Consider the following 16,632-nt stretch of genomic DNA (forward strand, 5'->3'; position numbering starts at 1 on the left):
ACACAATTCAACCTAGTGTAGTAAGTCAAGGATATAAACAAGAAGACCTGTTAGGAAGTGACTGAAATAATTCATTAATTAAAATTAATGGTGCTTCAAAATGGTTTTTTAGCAGTAGAGGTGGTAAGAAGTGTTAGACTTTTATTCTGTCTTAAAGATAGACTAACAGGATTGATGAGTAGATTAAAAATAAAACATGGAAGACAGAAGTCAATGATCAGTCCAAGCTTTGGGCCTGAACAATCTGGAAGGAATGAATCGCCGTCAACTAAGCAAAAAGAAAAAAAATGCTAACAAATGTTTCAGTATCTTTGTTGTAAGAATTAGGAGTTTAGAATTTTCGTTTTGCATATAAAATTTAAAATATTTATTCAACATTTCAGAGAAAATATCAATTAGGGAGCTGGATATACAAATATGGAGTGGGGAGCAATCTGGGCAAATCTAAATATGGGAGAGACCAGGGAAGAAGTTGAAAATTTGGGAGTTATTGGCTATCATTTAAATAAATGATATATTTTAAACAACAGCTAGAAATCACCATTCAGAATGTGAGCAGGTGAGTTACTGTGCAAGTAAGAAAATGAATAAGACAAAGAGAGAGAGCAGGAAGAAGCAATTTCCAAGGAATGAGTAAAGTAACACTACCAAAAACATAATGGCAAAAGCAACTCTTCTTAACTAATGTGTCAACAAACATCTATGAATTTAAGAAATTTTTTGGTATTTAGAAATGACAAAACCAAGAAATTTTTGCAAATAGTAAGAAGAACACTTCAATAATAAAAGGACCAACTGCTGAGAGGGTGTTAGGAAAGAGGATGGAAGACACAAGAGTATTTTGGTCATTGGAAATAGCATTTTTAGAGAGAGCTCACACTGAAAGAGCAACTATTCTCTTGGCATAGTAAACAAAGGATGTTTCCCGATTCCTTAGAAAGTAACAATTGGAAATGGATATTACAACAACATTTATAGCATTCATGGTTTCTACATTTAATATATGCTTAAATTAATGAGTAAATGTACTATCACTCATTTGTATGTTGGGAAGGGTAGTCTTTATTGGTTCATCATAAGGCTTCAAATTAAAAATATTTCATAGATGATTATAAATATATATTAAAGTACATTTATATCAAAGAGATGCTTCCTAATAAGCACAGTCACAATCTGGATATTACTACCAGTAATTGCCTCATATATATATCATATGTGTACCATAGGCTGGTACAGTGGAAAGAACTTTGAAAATGTATATTAAGAACTTTAAAACATTCATTTAAAAAATTTTTTGAGATGGGGCCTTGAGGTCTTGTTATGTTGCCCAGGCTGATCTCAAACTAAGCTCAGGCAATTCTTCCACCTCAGCCTCCCAAATAAATGGGAATACAGACATGTGCCACAGCACCCAGCTCTGACAAATTTTGATCTAGTAATTTTATTTCAGGAAATATATCCTAAGAACTAATGCCAACACACACCAAAAAAAAAAAAGAAAAAGAAAAGAAATTCAAGGATGCTTATATTACATAATGTTGGAAAATTACAAAATGTTAGAAAAGAAGAAATTCAAAGATGTTTATATTACATAATGTTAGAAAATACACACACTGGAATGTATTAGGTAATGTGTTAATGGTATTGATCAGAGATACCAATACGGGAGGAGAAATTGTTATTAAGTATTATAGAAATAAAAGAAACCATCAGTCAGTAAATTCAGGGTAGAGTATAGTAATAAGTGAACCCTATGCAAAATCAAATGAAACAAGAAAAACTCAACAGAAAATTTACACTGTTAAAATTACAGAACTGAAGTTTGCCAAGACTTCTGTGGGAGTTTAACCTAGTAGAGCTAAGAAGTAAACAAAAATGGAGTTGAAAATATACCTTTTTCTGTTGTCCTAAGATTGCTTCCTTCTGGTTATGCTATCTAAATTTTGGTTAAATTCCATATATATATGTGGTAATTGCTAACTAGAAGTAAAACAAAATGTCCTAGTTAGTTTCATCTTAAAGGATATTCTGAGAGGGGCCAACTGAATTAGTAGACTAAAAGGTTCTAAATGACAAGGAGAATAAATGTGGGTTTTATATTTCAGGGGTGTCACTGTGGCTAGATGCTTGGGAATGTCTTAGGTATGGTAGACCCATTGTTCCTATTGCTGAATTTGATGATAGCTAGTACTAACAAAAGGAGTTTTGTGTGTTCATAAAATGTATTATAGTTTTTTGAGCCTATATGTTGGTGTCATCTAAAGGCTCAGTCACTCACATACATCTACTCTGGGATGACTTGAAGACGTTTAATAGGGTTGCGTAGTTAACCCTATTAAAAGTAGCTTTTTTATTAAAAGTAAGCAAAAAGGTAATTTGTAAATTTTATTATTGTCCTTTCTTGATACAAATGTTTCCCTGCCCATAGACTTGAGTTTTTTTCTTCCCTTTCTTAATGTTTCCTTACTGTGAACCTCTCATTTCAAGTTGAATGCATGAGATAAAACTCTCTAAAATTTCATTCAGAACATAGAAAAATGTGGCCACCTGCCTTTTTCTATGTTCATATATACCCATCAAAAACAAACAAACAAAAAAACAGAGGATGGCTACTACTGACTCTACCAACTAGAACATAGATATGTGCTCCAGCATCCACCCTTTCTCTAATGACTTGGAGCCGCATACTTTTGAAATGTACATGATTCTACAAGGCACATTCTTGTATCTCTGCTGTTTATTTTATAAACCAAGAGATGCTTAATTATAAAACAAGAATCAACAGACCCAATTCACTTTACCTTTGAGCAACCAAGTCCTCATATCTAGAAGCCACAGGGCATGTTGTGCCAACCTCTCTCTGCTCATGTCCGTATACTTTAGAATTAAGCTATGTATCCATTATTAATTGCCCTGTGGGCATTCACTGGCTGATGTCTTTGAAATGTTTTCTAAATCACCTGATTAATATTGGTTTCTGAGCCCATCAACATAAATCATTAGGTTCCTGAACTTATTCCAAGAACAGTGTGGCACAGAGATCCTGAACAGTCTTCCTGTGTGGAGTCTAAAAAGAACACCTTCTGGGTCAACCATTACTCCTAGTGCTCAAAGCTAAGGTTAATCAGGAGCCACAACAGGTAAAGTCAAAAGTTATTTTTTAAAAAAGTCATTAATTACTAAAAACTCTCAAATCCTTTATCACAGCCTCAAAATAGTAGAATGTAAAAAAAATTTATAGATTCAAAGATGCTGTGTTGATCTAGAGACCTGGAAGAAGGCAACTTCTGAGATAGAATAAAATCCTGAGAAGCAGAAACTGAAGGATCATTAAGTGTAACCAAAAATCTATAGCAACTTAAAAACTTACATTTGGGGCTTGTACTCTTTCTTAAAACTACTAAGCAAGAGAGCACTCTCAGTTGATGAGTTCTGTGTAATGGTGTCTTTACTCTTTGTTTATTTGAATGTTCTCTGACAACATTATCTACAGCTCTGCATATTTTTTCCATATTTAAACATTTCTTGCTACTTTATGCTACTCCCAAAAGGTGAAATGGAGAACTTAGAAACTTTTACCCCAATCTTCTACTACAGATTTCAGCACTGAGTAAGGATGACGAAGAGGTAATAAATGGTATCACTGTCAGCCCACAAGACACTACAGTAGTTTCACATTATATCAAGACTACCCTATCTTCATAGCCCTGGAACCTGAAAACCCACCTAAGCAATTAACCTTAAAATGTTCTTCTGCATCTCCTTAGCATATTTCTAATTCTTTGAGAATTTCTTTTTATCCATTGCTAAGGAACCTCCCTTACAGCTTTCCTTATTTGAACACGATCATGGATTTAGGAAAAATAAAAGCATCAGCTAATTTATAGGAAAGATTTTAGACTGTACTTTTCCCCCAAAGAAACTTATTAGCCTGTAAAACATGATCAAAAGTTTTAAAAGAATCTAAATCCACCTAATAATAAAGAATTTTGTATTGGCACATTCTGAGAGCCTTGTTTATCCCACAAACAAAGCTATTCATTTTGTGCTTTCATTTCCCAGTATCTCATTAACTTATCTTGTACAAGCATATCTAAAATAATCTCTTCTGCTCTTTCTTTACAATTCAAAATTATCCTTGATAATGGCTTTTAAATGCCAATATCAGGGATTTACCACACTTTTGAATCAAAGGGAAATATTGAAAATAAAAATATGGTCTCAGGAAGTACCAGGAAAATAATCTTTCCCCTGTGTTTACCACTATATTATGCTACACAATATAAAATACACAGCATGTGTCCTATCCTCAAGGAACTTATATTACCACCTACCTGAGGAGAAAAGACATATATAAAATAGCAGTGAGCAATACAAATAGCATAGACTAAAGCTGTATTGATACACTATCGATATTATAGTGGATAATGTCATGATTTGGAGAAGAATGTCAGTGTGTATCAGAGTCCACAGTAAGTTTCAAGAAAATAAATGTGTCTCAGGAAAGCTAATATGTGGATAAAGTGACTCAAGACATAAGAGTCCAGCTCAGAGAGGACCAACAGTGTGTTTGTAGAACAGTGAGATTTCCCTGCTCAGAGCCTAAGGTACTAGGGAGAGTCCAGGAGTACCTTGAAACAGATAAATGCAAAAATAGAAAGCATAGTATTTCTATTACTATTACTGTATAACAAATTTCCCTAAAACTTAGCGGCTTAAAACAACCATTTTATTATGGTTATGGATTTGATGAGTCATAAAATTTAGAAAGAGTAACACAGATATGGCTCATCTCTGCTCCACAATGACACTGGTCCCAACTGAGAAGTTAAAGCCTACATGTTGGGGTCATCTAAAGGCTCATGTACTCACATCCATCTACTCTGGGACGACTTGAAGACTAGGACTGCTGACAAAAGCCCAAGCATGTGACCTGTCATATTTATGGCTTTGCTTCCTCATGGCTTGATGGTCTCAGGGTAACTAGATTTCCTATGTGGCAGCTCAGGGTTCCAAATAAGACTGCCCCAGAGAACAAGGCAAAAGCTAGATCATCTATTAACTCAGCCTTGTAAACCACAGTGTCACCTCCATCATACTATGTTGGTCAAAGAAGTCATAGGCCCACTCAGATTCAAGGGGTGGTGTCATAGAGAGAGTAATACCCCACCTCTCAATAGATTAAGTGACAAATAATTGCAATATCCACAAATACAAGTTTGCTGATTATTTTCTCCCACAACATTTAAAATACTTCACGATCTCACAAATACCATAATACCCATGAAAGGAAAAAGAGTAGAAAATAAGTGTTCATTGTTGAGATGACCACATGTCTCGGTTCTCCCAGGAATAATCCCAGTTTATTGATGTTATCCCAATATAATTATTAATACCTTCCCCTTTCACTCTCAAAAATGTCCTGTTGAATGGTAAATTATATGATCATCCTATTTGACCTAATTCAAAGACCTGTCCATACATAAAAAGGGAAATTAACACCCTCACCTCTCTCCAAAATAATTCATCTTAATCTAAAATATCCAACTTAATCAACTATATCACATATTCCAAATGCATTTGCTTTTTGAGCAACATGCCAGTTACCTTATCAGTATGTGAAGATGCCAACGAGTAGTCGATGGTAAGAACAAGACAGAACAAAAACCACATGACTTCAAGATCCTCCCTTAATTTAGGTGCCACAACAGGTAACAGGGCAGTGTATAAATTTAGTTTTGTTTGTTGATGTAAAAAATCATTACCTTCAATGTGAATTTTTGTAGAGTTCTGAATATGGCAGAGTAGCAGCCTCTCCATGCTTTCATAAACCTTTGAGTGTCAAAACACCAAAAAGAGCTATATAAATAAACTGCATATAAAAAAAAATAAATAGCTTCAAAGGCAGATTTTCCCACTTCACTTTTGAGAATGAGTATCTAAAATGAAAGTCAAACATTCTTTTATATAGTCTTTGAAAAGACTAACATTTTTTGTTGCAACTTTTTTAAGCAAAGGCATTTGTTTCCCCAAATGGAGCCTTTGTCCCACTTGGACGTGTTGAACAAGCCAGACTACGTGCTAACACTAAATTGCTTGTATTTACAATTCCACTAGCGCTTTCTCTTAGTCGTAAGGGCATTTTGCTTTGGTTTCTAACAGAGTTTGCTGTCAAACTCTAACATTTAAAAACATTCAGCAAAGAAAGGTGAAAGGAATTTGGTTTGCATTTAACTAAGAAAAATGTATCATATTAACTCTGGATGCATAACATCAAGCCATAAAGTTCTTGTCATGCTGTCAGTGGGGCCTTCTCCCTTATCTGTGCCTGCACTGCTAGAACTAGGAGTTTTCCACCAAAATGTACATTTAGGGATTTTCCATTAACATATTATAAACTACTCATCTAGTAGATTCACAAGATTCCAATTATATTGAGAGCAGGGGAAGATTATACGGGTTCTACTTATCTTAATCTGATTTTATTGTTCTTATGTTAGAAGGACCTCAGTCCACACACACATTAATTTCTGGATACAGTTGTCCAGAGTTTAAATATTAGTAAAGAGTTATTGCAAACATCCCTAGTTTAAGTTTCAGAATGTACCGTGTCCCACATTACAACTTTTATTTCATCTGTAAATCTATTGCAGTTACGGTTCTGTGTCTGCAGTCCCCAAGCCCATCCCCAGATTTGGTGATGTGCTAGGCAGACTCACAGAACTCACATATGATTTACTACAGCAAAAGGGTACAAGCAAAATCAGTAGAGGGAAAAAATACATGGGACAGAGTCAGGAAAACCAGATAAACATTTCTAAGGATCTTGTCCCTGTTGAGGTCACATAAGGCAACTTAAATCACTCCAGCATTGAATTGTGACACTTGTAAAATGTTGTCTCCTAGGAAATCTCATTAGAGACTTACTGGGAGCTGGCTATGTAAGAATCTCTGCCTCAGAAACACCTAAATTCCAGATTCTCAGGATGAAGGCAGGTATTTAACATAAGGCACATTCTTTGCACAAATAGTTTAAGCACCATAAGCTACTCTTATAAGTCAGAGAATGGTGGGAAACATGCCCAAAATCTAAGTACCCAGATGCCAGCCAAGGACTAACCCTGCAACCAGGTCTAAAAATATTCTCAGTCCAGCTATGTTAGCTCTTTTCTGTATAGGTTCCCTGCCACCTGAGGTCTAGATAAGTTTGACTTGAACTCCTTTCCCAATCTCATACACTCTGGAAGATTAAACCCTGTTAACATTTTTTTTTTAACTTCCTAAGGCCGTGTCTTAAGGTCTAGGTGGATTTTTCAGTCACTTGTTTTGCCTCAACTGCCTGACCTCACCTACTTGATAATCAAAGAGGGGCATTCTTGTGCCCCTTCTTTTATCACTATTCAAAGTACAATGATGGCAGTGACCAAGCACACAAGAGCCTACCCACGTTTGTGACAGTATGTTCATTTTCCCTAGCTCTTTTCTAGAGCTGCTGTCCTTCTCATCACTTTCTACTCTCACTTCTCATACTGCTTTTCCCATTGAAATACAAGTGCCAAGCCAGACAGGATGATTTTGAGATTCCAACCATGCCCAAGTGATTCCCATCAAGGAGCCAATAGCCAAACCATACTTACTGGTTTGATTATGCAATTCCCTAAAAATATGTATCTAAAACATAGGGCTCATACGTGGTATTAAATGCGTGCAACTAAAAGGAGGTTGCACATATTTAATATTACTTATGAGCCTTATGTATTGTCCTTCCCTTATGACATCTGGTCAGCCTTCCAGAAGATAAAAAAAGATTGGAATATTTTAATACATTCTACAGAAAATTATCCTTCAAGGAATTTCCTTGATGCTCCTAAATTTAAAAGCAAGAAATAAACCTTTCATAGGGTTCTGTGGCCACTGGAAAGAAACCTTCAACATTAAGTTTTCTCCCCTATAGAGCACTATTTGACATTATAATTTTGTACCAATATAATATTTAGGAATATCTACATCAGTGTGGCTCAAAATTCCATCCTTGCAATGTTAGAACTTTGCAACACAACGTCTCTGATTCCTCTCATTTTCATGAAACTCTAGTTGTACTTTAGAAACTGTTTCTCCCATAGATCATTTTTAATTCAATTTAAATTAAGCAAATGCTTACTTGAGCAGCTAAAGCTCTCTTAAGGACACTTAAATTAACGATAATTATTTAAACATTCATATTCTCATATGCAGTTCTCCTGATTTATCCTCCAATCAACATAATTCAAAATTATATCCATGGAGAGAGTTAATTCACATATTTTATAGGAGAAAAAAACATATTTATTCTGAGAATTATTATTTAAAGGAAAATGAAACAAATTTAATTAACTTGTGAATTCATCACCTCTGTATCATTCAGTTGCAAGACAGTCTATGCAACCTTAGGTGAAATTTTAAAACCTAAGATCCTTACTAAAACAAAATATATTAATGTAAAGCCTCTTGGTAAAGCCTCATAAACGCCACATTCAAAGTCTTTGGTGTTTCTTTCAACTCTGTCTCCACATGACCGAGCCTTACTGTCTTAATCTATAGATAAGAACCATAAATATTAAATAAGAATATCTACGTAAGTGAGTGCATTCTGCAAAGTATAGCAGATGACACAGTCATTAGACTGATACTACAAAACAAAAACTTAAGGTTAACAAATCTTCATGATCTTTACAGGTTTCCATTAGCCTTAGATAAGATAACCGTGTCTTACCTTTGCTGTTACAACATGTTCCTTGAAGGCCAGCTCATCTCAGTGGCCATCACAATATCTGGCATGGTGGCTTAAGTAATATAGGTGCCCAATAAATACTAATTGAATTAATATAGAAATTGAACTGCTCTTCACTCTTCTCTTTATAAAACCTCAGGCTCATAGTTTAAAAGAAAATGTGCATGTTTCTCAGTCAAATGCATCACAGTGTTACACAGATTTTAGTTTTAAACCTCACTGGTCAGTGAATTTAAATGGGCTTTGATGCAGTAGATAAGCAATAACAGAGAGGAGAATTAAGTTAAAATGTGGGTTGATCTTAAGATTAGTACAGGCAGGACAGGAGGAAACCAGTGAGGCAACTTGGATAGCTACAATCAAACATAGTAAGAGGATCAATAATTAACACCTGTAAAGCAAACTTAGGCCAACCAACACATAAAGAATATATCCTTTTTTTGTTTTAATAAAACCAACCAGTTGCATTAAGCAAAAAAAAAATCTCATAAGCTTCCTGGGTCAATAGGAGGAAATTCACAAATTTGGCCTATCTGTAGTTTACAGCAGATGATAAGTGGTGACACTTGGTTAGACTTGGGAATCAGGAGCCAAGGAAAAAAAGCATTTGAAATTCATTCATGAGATATAAAAGATAAACATGACATTTCTCATTACCATCTGTCTTTCTTTTGTAAAACTGAACCACTCTTGCTTACATAGCAACACTTCTTAAAATCCAAGGCAATGTACATGATATGAAAGCATTTTCCTCCTGCAAAGTACTATGTCTCATCCAGTGACAGGAAATACCATGGCGGCAGCATCTGAAACACTGTCTGTGAGATCAAGCATAAAATGGAAATGTAGGTTTCCTACTACTGTATACTTAAATGGTGTAACCAAGAAGTAACTTAAGATCATACCTTTCCCTAAAATCCTCTAGTCTATATCAAATGATGTTCTCAATATTAAATTCCCTACTTTTGAGTTAGGACATTGTCTACTGGTAGCCATTATTAAAATGCACATATTTCCTAAGAGGGATAAAATATTAACCCATTCAATGATTAATCAAACTGTAGTACACCCATAATGTGGAACGGTACTCAGCAATAAAAAGGACTGGAGTATTGATAGATGCATCTTGAATGAATCTATATAGAATTATGAAGAATGGGGAGGGGAGAAACAACCCAAAGATGTATACTATATGATCCCACTTATATAACATTTTTGAAATGACAAAATTATATAAATGGAGAACAGATTAGTGATTGTCAGGGGTTAAGAATGCAAGGCATTTGGAGGCAGGGAGAAATGAGTGTAGCTGTAAAAAGGCAAGATGAAGGATTTTTGTGTGATGAGACTGTTCTATATCTTGACTGTGGTAATAGATACACAAACCTTCAACATGTGATAAAATTGCACAAAACTAAATACATACACATGTGCATGTGCACATATGCATGCACATACACACACACACACACACACACAAGTACAAGCAAAGCAAAGGAAATCAGAACAAGATCAATGAGTTGTGTCAACGTTAAATCCTTGTGTTAAATTATAGTTGTGTGCAATCGTTAGGACTTGCCTCAGTTTTTCTCTTCCTAAATGTACCATAGTTTTTCAAGATGTTAACACTAAGAAAAGTAGGGTAAAGGGTATACAAGATCTCCTCTGTATTTTTTCTTACAACCACATGTGAATCTAAAATTATCTCAAAATAAAACATTTAAAATTTTAAAAAATAACCATTAAATGTTTTGGGGTATTAGATACACACACTCTTACCTGAAAGCAACAATTGCACACAACTATAACACAGATAAGCCAAATTAATATTTTAAAACCATGTAAAATGGGGGAATAAATGAGCTTCATAATTATAAAACCTCCATTCAATGCCGGATCTGCCACTGCTACCAAATTACATGAATTCTTGGGCGCTCAGCTTTCTCATCTTCAAAACAGAGCTAGCAAAACCTGTTTTGCATAGTTGTTGAGAGAATTAAATAACTTGTGTCTGGGGGCTTGGCTGGAACTCAGTAATTGAGAGATATTATTCATAACAGGTTAGCAATAAAGAGGAACATCACTGGAGTTTCCCCAAGAAGACAGAAAGGTGGGATATATTCGAAAGGTCCTAGAAACTCAAGGCAGCTTGCTGGCAAACAGATACTGAGGTACTATGGGGACCAAATCATTTGCAGCAGCTGCCTTTTCATTTCCCTCTGGAATGCTCTCACCAGATAACTACTTGGCTACCTTCCTCAATTCATCCAGGTCTCTGTTCAAATGTAAGCCTATTTTAAGGTTTAACCTATCATAGGTAGCCATTTTTTCAAGTAGGTAGCAAGATAGAAAGGGAGGTAATCTACAAAAGAAACAAAATGATCATGGCCACCGCCCTCTAAAACAAAATAATTCTGCATTCGTGTTCTTCTCCCAGCCTCTTCCTTTTATATACCATTTCATTCATTCATTCATTCAACATAGTATCTATTGTGTGAAAGGCACTCAGGATATGACATGCCTTTCATAAACATCTCAATGTTTAAAGCTGCCTCTTCTGATTGGCTTTGGTCCTCAGCAGAATCTAGGTTGTTACTGCTCTTTTTCTCATTCTTAGTGAAAGCAAATAGACAAGTCAAACACTTGTGCAAAATTATAAAGCAGGCCGTATTTATCTTTGATATTATTCTACCTCCATCCCCACCCCATCACTACAACATGTTCATCAAACCATTCCTTGGCTGCCTAAACCAGTGCAACATCTTATCCATGCCTAAAGGTTACCCCATGCCCATAACTTTCCTAAATTTTACATTAATTTTAGTATCCTTCAAATTATACCAGTAAGGAGGTGGTCACATATTTCCCCCTTTTACATAATGCTAAGCCTCTTACTAGATCTTTTCTACTTAAGCTTATCCAAGTACAGCACAATAGTCTGACAAAAAGTAACTAGACTACTGTAAAAAAAAAAAAATAGGAAATTACCATATCAATTTCTGATTAACTTCCATTCTGATTTGCAACTATATTTCTCTAATAGAACATTGTAATTTTTAATGTCTTTCACTGTTAGTTTTACACCACAGTCTGTGTTGTAAAAATGCAAACATCAAATGAAACTTTCAACTCCAGTGAAACACTGTAGCATCATTTCTTAAAAAGCATACCCAATTCCACTTCAACAAATTAAATACTAGAGAAGTAACATCAAGTTATAAATTATCTGTAACAAACCCATGGATGCAATTTCTGTGCAATTAATCCTGTCAATACAATTTTAGATGCTAGCTAATGTTCTTAATAACATAAGGCAACATCCACTAAAACAACCTCCTGAGCTAATTGAAGTGGGAAACAAATCCAGACATGTTACAGGGAAAGAATGCTTTGCCCTAACATTTACCTTAAACATTTCTAACATAACAAAAGATCTTGCACACATTTACCAAGTATAGGGGTTTGAGGAGTTGATAAGGTTTTTGTTATTCATTAAAGGTTGAAACGCTGTATGCTAAGGAAAGAGAAATATTAAGATCATAGAAAAACAACTGGGCATACTATGTTTTTAAATTCATTCTTTGAAAACAGAATTCTTGAAAGCATTAAAAATGAATAACTCAGAGCCCAAAATGGAAAGCTAGAATTTTTCAAATCTGATTCATTTTACAAAAATGCTATATCTCAACAGATTAGGTAACAGATTAGAATATTCAACAAGGTACTTGTTGCATAAACCATCAAAAAAGAAAGGGAAAGTAGGAGAACCACCCAACTAGCTCATCTGCTAAACAAAGGCACTTCCTTTTTCTTGGAGAGCTCTGGCAGTTAACTTTTGGGAGATTTAGAAGGTTAAGATTCAACCTGCACAGCTTTTTTTACATAGCCCTAAGTGAATTAAGTGCTTGATTTAATGTTTCCAATGCTGTCTTTCTTTCAGTTTACTTTAAAGTGGCATAATAATGCAGCGTGTACTTACTACTCATGAATATTCTAGCTACAGGGGACCAAGAACAGCACACTACATTACTGTTTTCATCTAAAAGGGTCCTAAAGAACTTTTTGCAATTTTCATTCTATCTTCTCACATAAATACTATTAGTGGATGCTAGAATGGGTTCCCGTGTTAGCTCTACTACTTACTAGCTGCATATCCATGAGTCAAGTTACATAACTTATCTGTGCTTCGAGTTTCTTATTTATAAAGTAGGGGTGGTGTTGGGAGCCCTTCCGTACGAGCACCTCAGAGCAGGTGTTCACTATACCGGAGGTTGAGCCCAGGAGCAGAGCCTCAGGCAGAGGGAAGTCGAGATGGGGAAGTCGGGGACAAAGAGAAAAGGAGAATATAGTTAAAAGATAACTGCGAAACTAGACAGCCCCTCAGTCATGAGGAAGAGTATTTTATGCTACAGAAACTTGCTTATGAGCACCAAAGATATTATTACCTCCTATAACCACTCATTGCTTAGCTGTCAATTTATTGTATAGAATTGATGATTTAGCTACTTGATTTCTCCTTACCATGACGTCAATAAAACCCTGAAAATGTATATATTCTGAGCCTTGAAAAATAAATTGGATGAGGTTTTTCCTCACCCCTCCTGACCCTGCTTTCTGTCTTCTTTTTTCTGTGCACTCCTCATTCAGGTTGGAACCCTCTCGCTGGTCAACAGTTCCTGGCAGGGTGGCAACATTATCTACTTCATAAGATTGTTTTAAGAATTAAGTATGTTAATATACCTGATATACTAACAAGTGGTACATAGTAGTAACTAGTAAGTTTTTTTGTTTTTTTTTCAGACCCAGTACTAAGTGCTAAGAATATTATAGTAACCAAACCAGAAAAGATTCTTATTCACTTTGTATTTTCAACCATTAATTTAATACACATATAATTTACAACTGAAATAATGCTTCAGGAAGGTTAAAAAATAGAATTCTATAAGAGTATGTAACATAGAAATTTTACCCAGCTATAGAGAGTCACAGAAGTTTTCCTTGAGCAAATGAGCCTCTTTGAGACCTGATGGATGAGTATGAGTTAACCAGATTTTTTTTTTTAAGCAGGGATAAGAGCCTTCCTAGTTGAAGACAACCACATACAGAAACTCTGCAGTAAAAAGCTTCAGAATGAGTAAGTGATAACACACATCACCAAAAAGGATAATTAACTTGGCTGGTTGTGGTGGCTCATGCCTGTAATCCCAGCAATTTAAGAGGCCAAGGTGAGCAGAACAGTTGAGGTCAAGAGGTCAAGACCAGCCAGGCCAACATGGCAAAACCCTGTCTCTATTAAAAAATAAAAAACCTAGTGAGGCATGGTGGTGCATGCCTGGAGTCCCAGCAACTAGGAAGCCTGAAGCATGAGAATTGTTTGAACCCAGGAGGCAGAAGTTGCAGTGACCAAGAGTGCACCACTGCAATCCACCCTGGGTGACAGGTAGAGACTCTGTCTAAAAAAAAAAAAAAGATAATGAATTCTACTGAGAATTAAGTTTTTTAAGGAAAAAAAAAGTACCTATAATACACTACTTGGCTCAGTTATGAATAATATTTACAAAGTTATAATAACATAAACCCTGACTAAATGACCAAAGCCTATGTAAATATGGTAATATAATCAAGGAGGAAAAATTGTTGTAGAAGAGGGGTTGTTGGGGAATACATAAATGAGCTAAAATTTTATCTTCCATAATAGGATAACAGAGGCTAAAATTTACAGTGAACAAAATCTAAAAATAGCAGTATATGAATGTCATTTAAAAATATGTAAATCCCAGAAGAATTTGCTAAGAGACTTAAAAGTGCTTGACTATGGGAAAAAAGAATTAGATAAGGGTAAGAATACAAATAGGACTTTTTTTCCATTGGAAGATTGTAGTACCATTTTATTTTTAAACTATGTGCATGCATAAGCATAGCAGTCCTAAAGGTGCACCACTGAGATATCTTTCAAGAGAACCTGCTATGAAAAGTGTACTTGACTGACAGCACTAGTTGCTGCTCTCATGAGCATAGTAGGGTTCTAGTGCCAGTCAATTCTGACTGAAACACAACTCCTCTAATGGGCATTTTTGACTCAGGGAATCCCACTGGCCTGGCTGAAACCTCATAAGAACTGTGCTGAGGTCTGAGGCTCTTCCTACCTGATTTTTCCTTCATTCTTTCCTTTTGCAGGTATCCAATCTATATCACATTCTGAATGCTTTCCCTGTCTACTGCTGTTACCATTCCTTTATGGTTCACAGGAATCTCCCCAAAGAAATCTCTTGCTTATTGAATCCCACCTTGGTGCCTGCCTCTCAAAGAAGTAAAACTGTCAAAATAACTTTCATAAAATTGTTTAAACTTAAAAGTAGAAAAAAGACCTATGAAAAAATCTTTAATGTTCAAATAGAGCTTTGCCATTTAAAAAAATACATAAGAAAAAACTTGGCAATATTCAATACCTGAGTTCAAAATCATTCCCAGTAGAGGAAACAGCATGAACTCTGGAGTCAGAAAGGCCAAGCTCAGGTCAGTTGTGTAAAAACCTGGTTTAAAAAAAAAAAAAAAGTACCTCCTTTTTAAGTTGTTGTTGAATATTAAGTGAAATAACTCAGGTCAAATATTGCAAAATAACAATAATAATAGCATGAACCACTTAAGGAACTGAAAATAGGCCAATATAGGTGAGAGCTAAACTGGTAGTGTAGTTTTGTAATATATATATAAAGAACCGGATTATGTTTAGAACATTTGTCCATGCAATTCCATTTACAGATATCTAAACCAAGAATATAAACAGAAATATAGCAAAGTTTATGAATAAATATGTTTGTTATCTAACTATTACAATCTAAAAAAATTAGAAACAACTAAAATATACTAAAATAAAAGATCAGTTATATTTAAATATATGAGTGAAATATATTTCTCAACTATTAGAAAACATTTATAATTTGGGAATGACATGAAAGTGGCCTTAAAGTACTTCCTAGACAGAGAAGGGCTGAGGGAATTTGTTACCACTAGGCCAGTACTACAATAAATGCTCAAAGGAGTCCTAAATCTGGAAGCAAAAGGATAGGATGACATTTACCATTATAAAACATATGAAAGTATAAAACTCACTGGTAAAGCAATCATGCAAAGAAGAAAGGAAATGGACCTAAATGGTACAGCTATAGAAATTCACCAATTCCAATGACAAACTATGAGAGAAAAAGAAAGGAACAAGAAATAGACAAAACAACCAGAAAACAATTAAAATATGACAGAAACAAAGCCTCATATATCAATAATAACTTTGAAAGTAAATGGATTAAATTCTCCTCGTAAAAGATGCAGAATGGCTGAATGAATTCAAAAACATAATCCAAGTATATAATACTTAAAAGAAACTGACCTTACCAGCAAAGATACAAATAGACTAAAAATAAAAATATAGAAAAAGGTATTCCATGTTAATGAAAACCAAAAGCAAGCAGGAGTAGCTATGATTATATCAGATAAAACAGACTGGAAGTGGCTGGCAAGATGGCTGACTAGGAGCAGCTCCAGTCTGCAGCTCCCAGTGAGATCAAAACAAAATGCAGGTGATTTCTGCATTTCCAATTGAGGTACCCAGATCATCTCACTGGGACTGGTGAGACAGTGGGTGCACCTGCAGAGAGCAAGTGAAAGCAGGGTGGGGTGTCACCTCACCTGAGAAGTGCAAGGGTTTGGGAAACCCTTCCCTAGCCAAGGGAAGCCATGAGGGACTGTTCTGTGAGAAACAGTGCATTCTGGCCCAAATGCTTGCTTTTCCCATGGTCTTCAACACCTGCAAACCAGGAGATTCCCTTAGGTGCCTATACTACCAGGACCCTGGGTTTCAAGCA

This window comes from Saimiri boliviensis, chromosome 2 (assembly GCF_048565385.1).
Source record: "Saimiri boliviensis isolate mSaiBol1 chromosome 2, mSaiBol1.pri, whole genome shotgun sequence".
Taxonomy (NCBI): Eukaryota; Metazoa; Chordata; class Mammalia; order Primates; family Cebidae; genus Saimiri; species Saimiri boliviensis.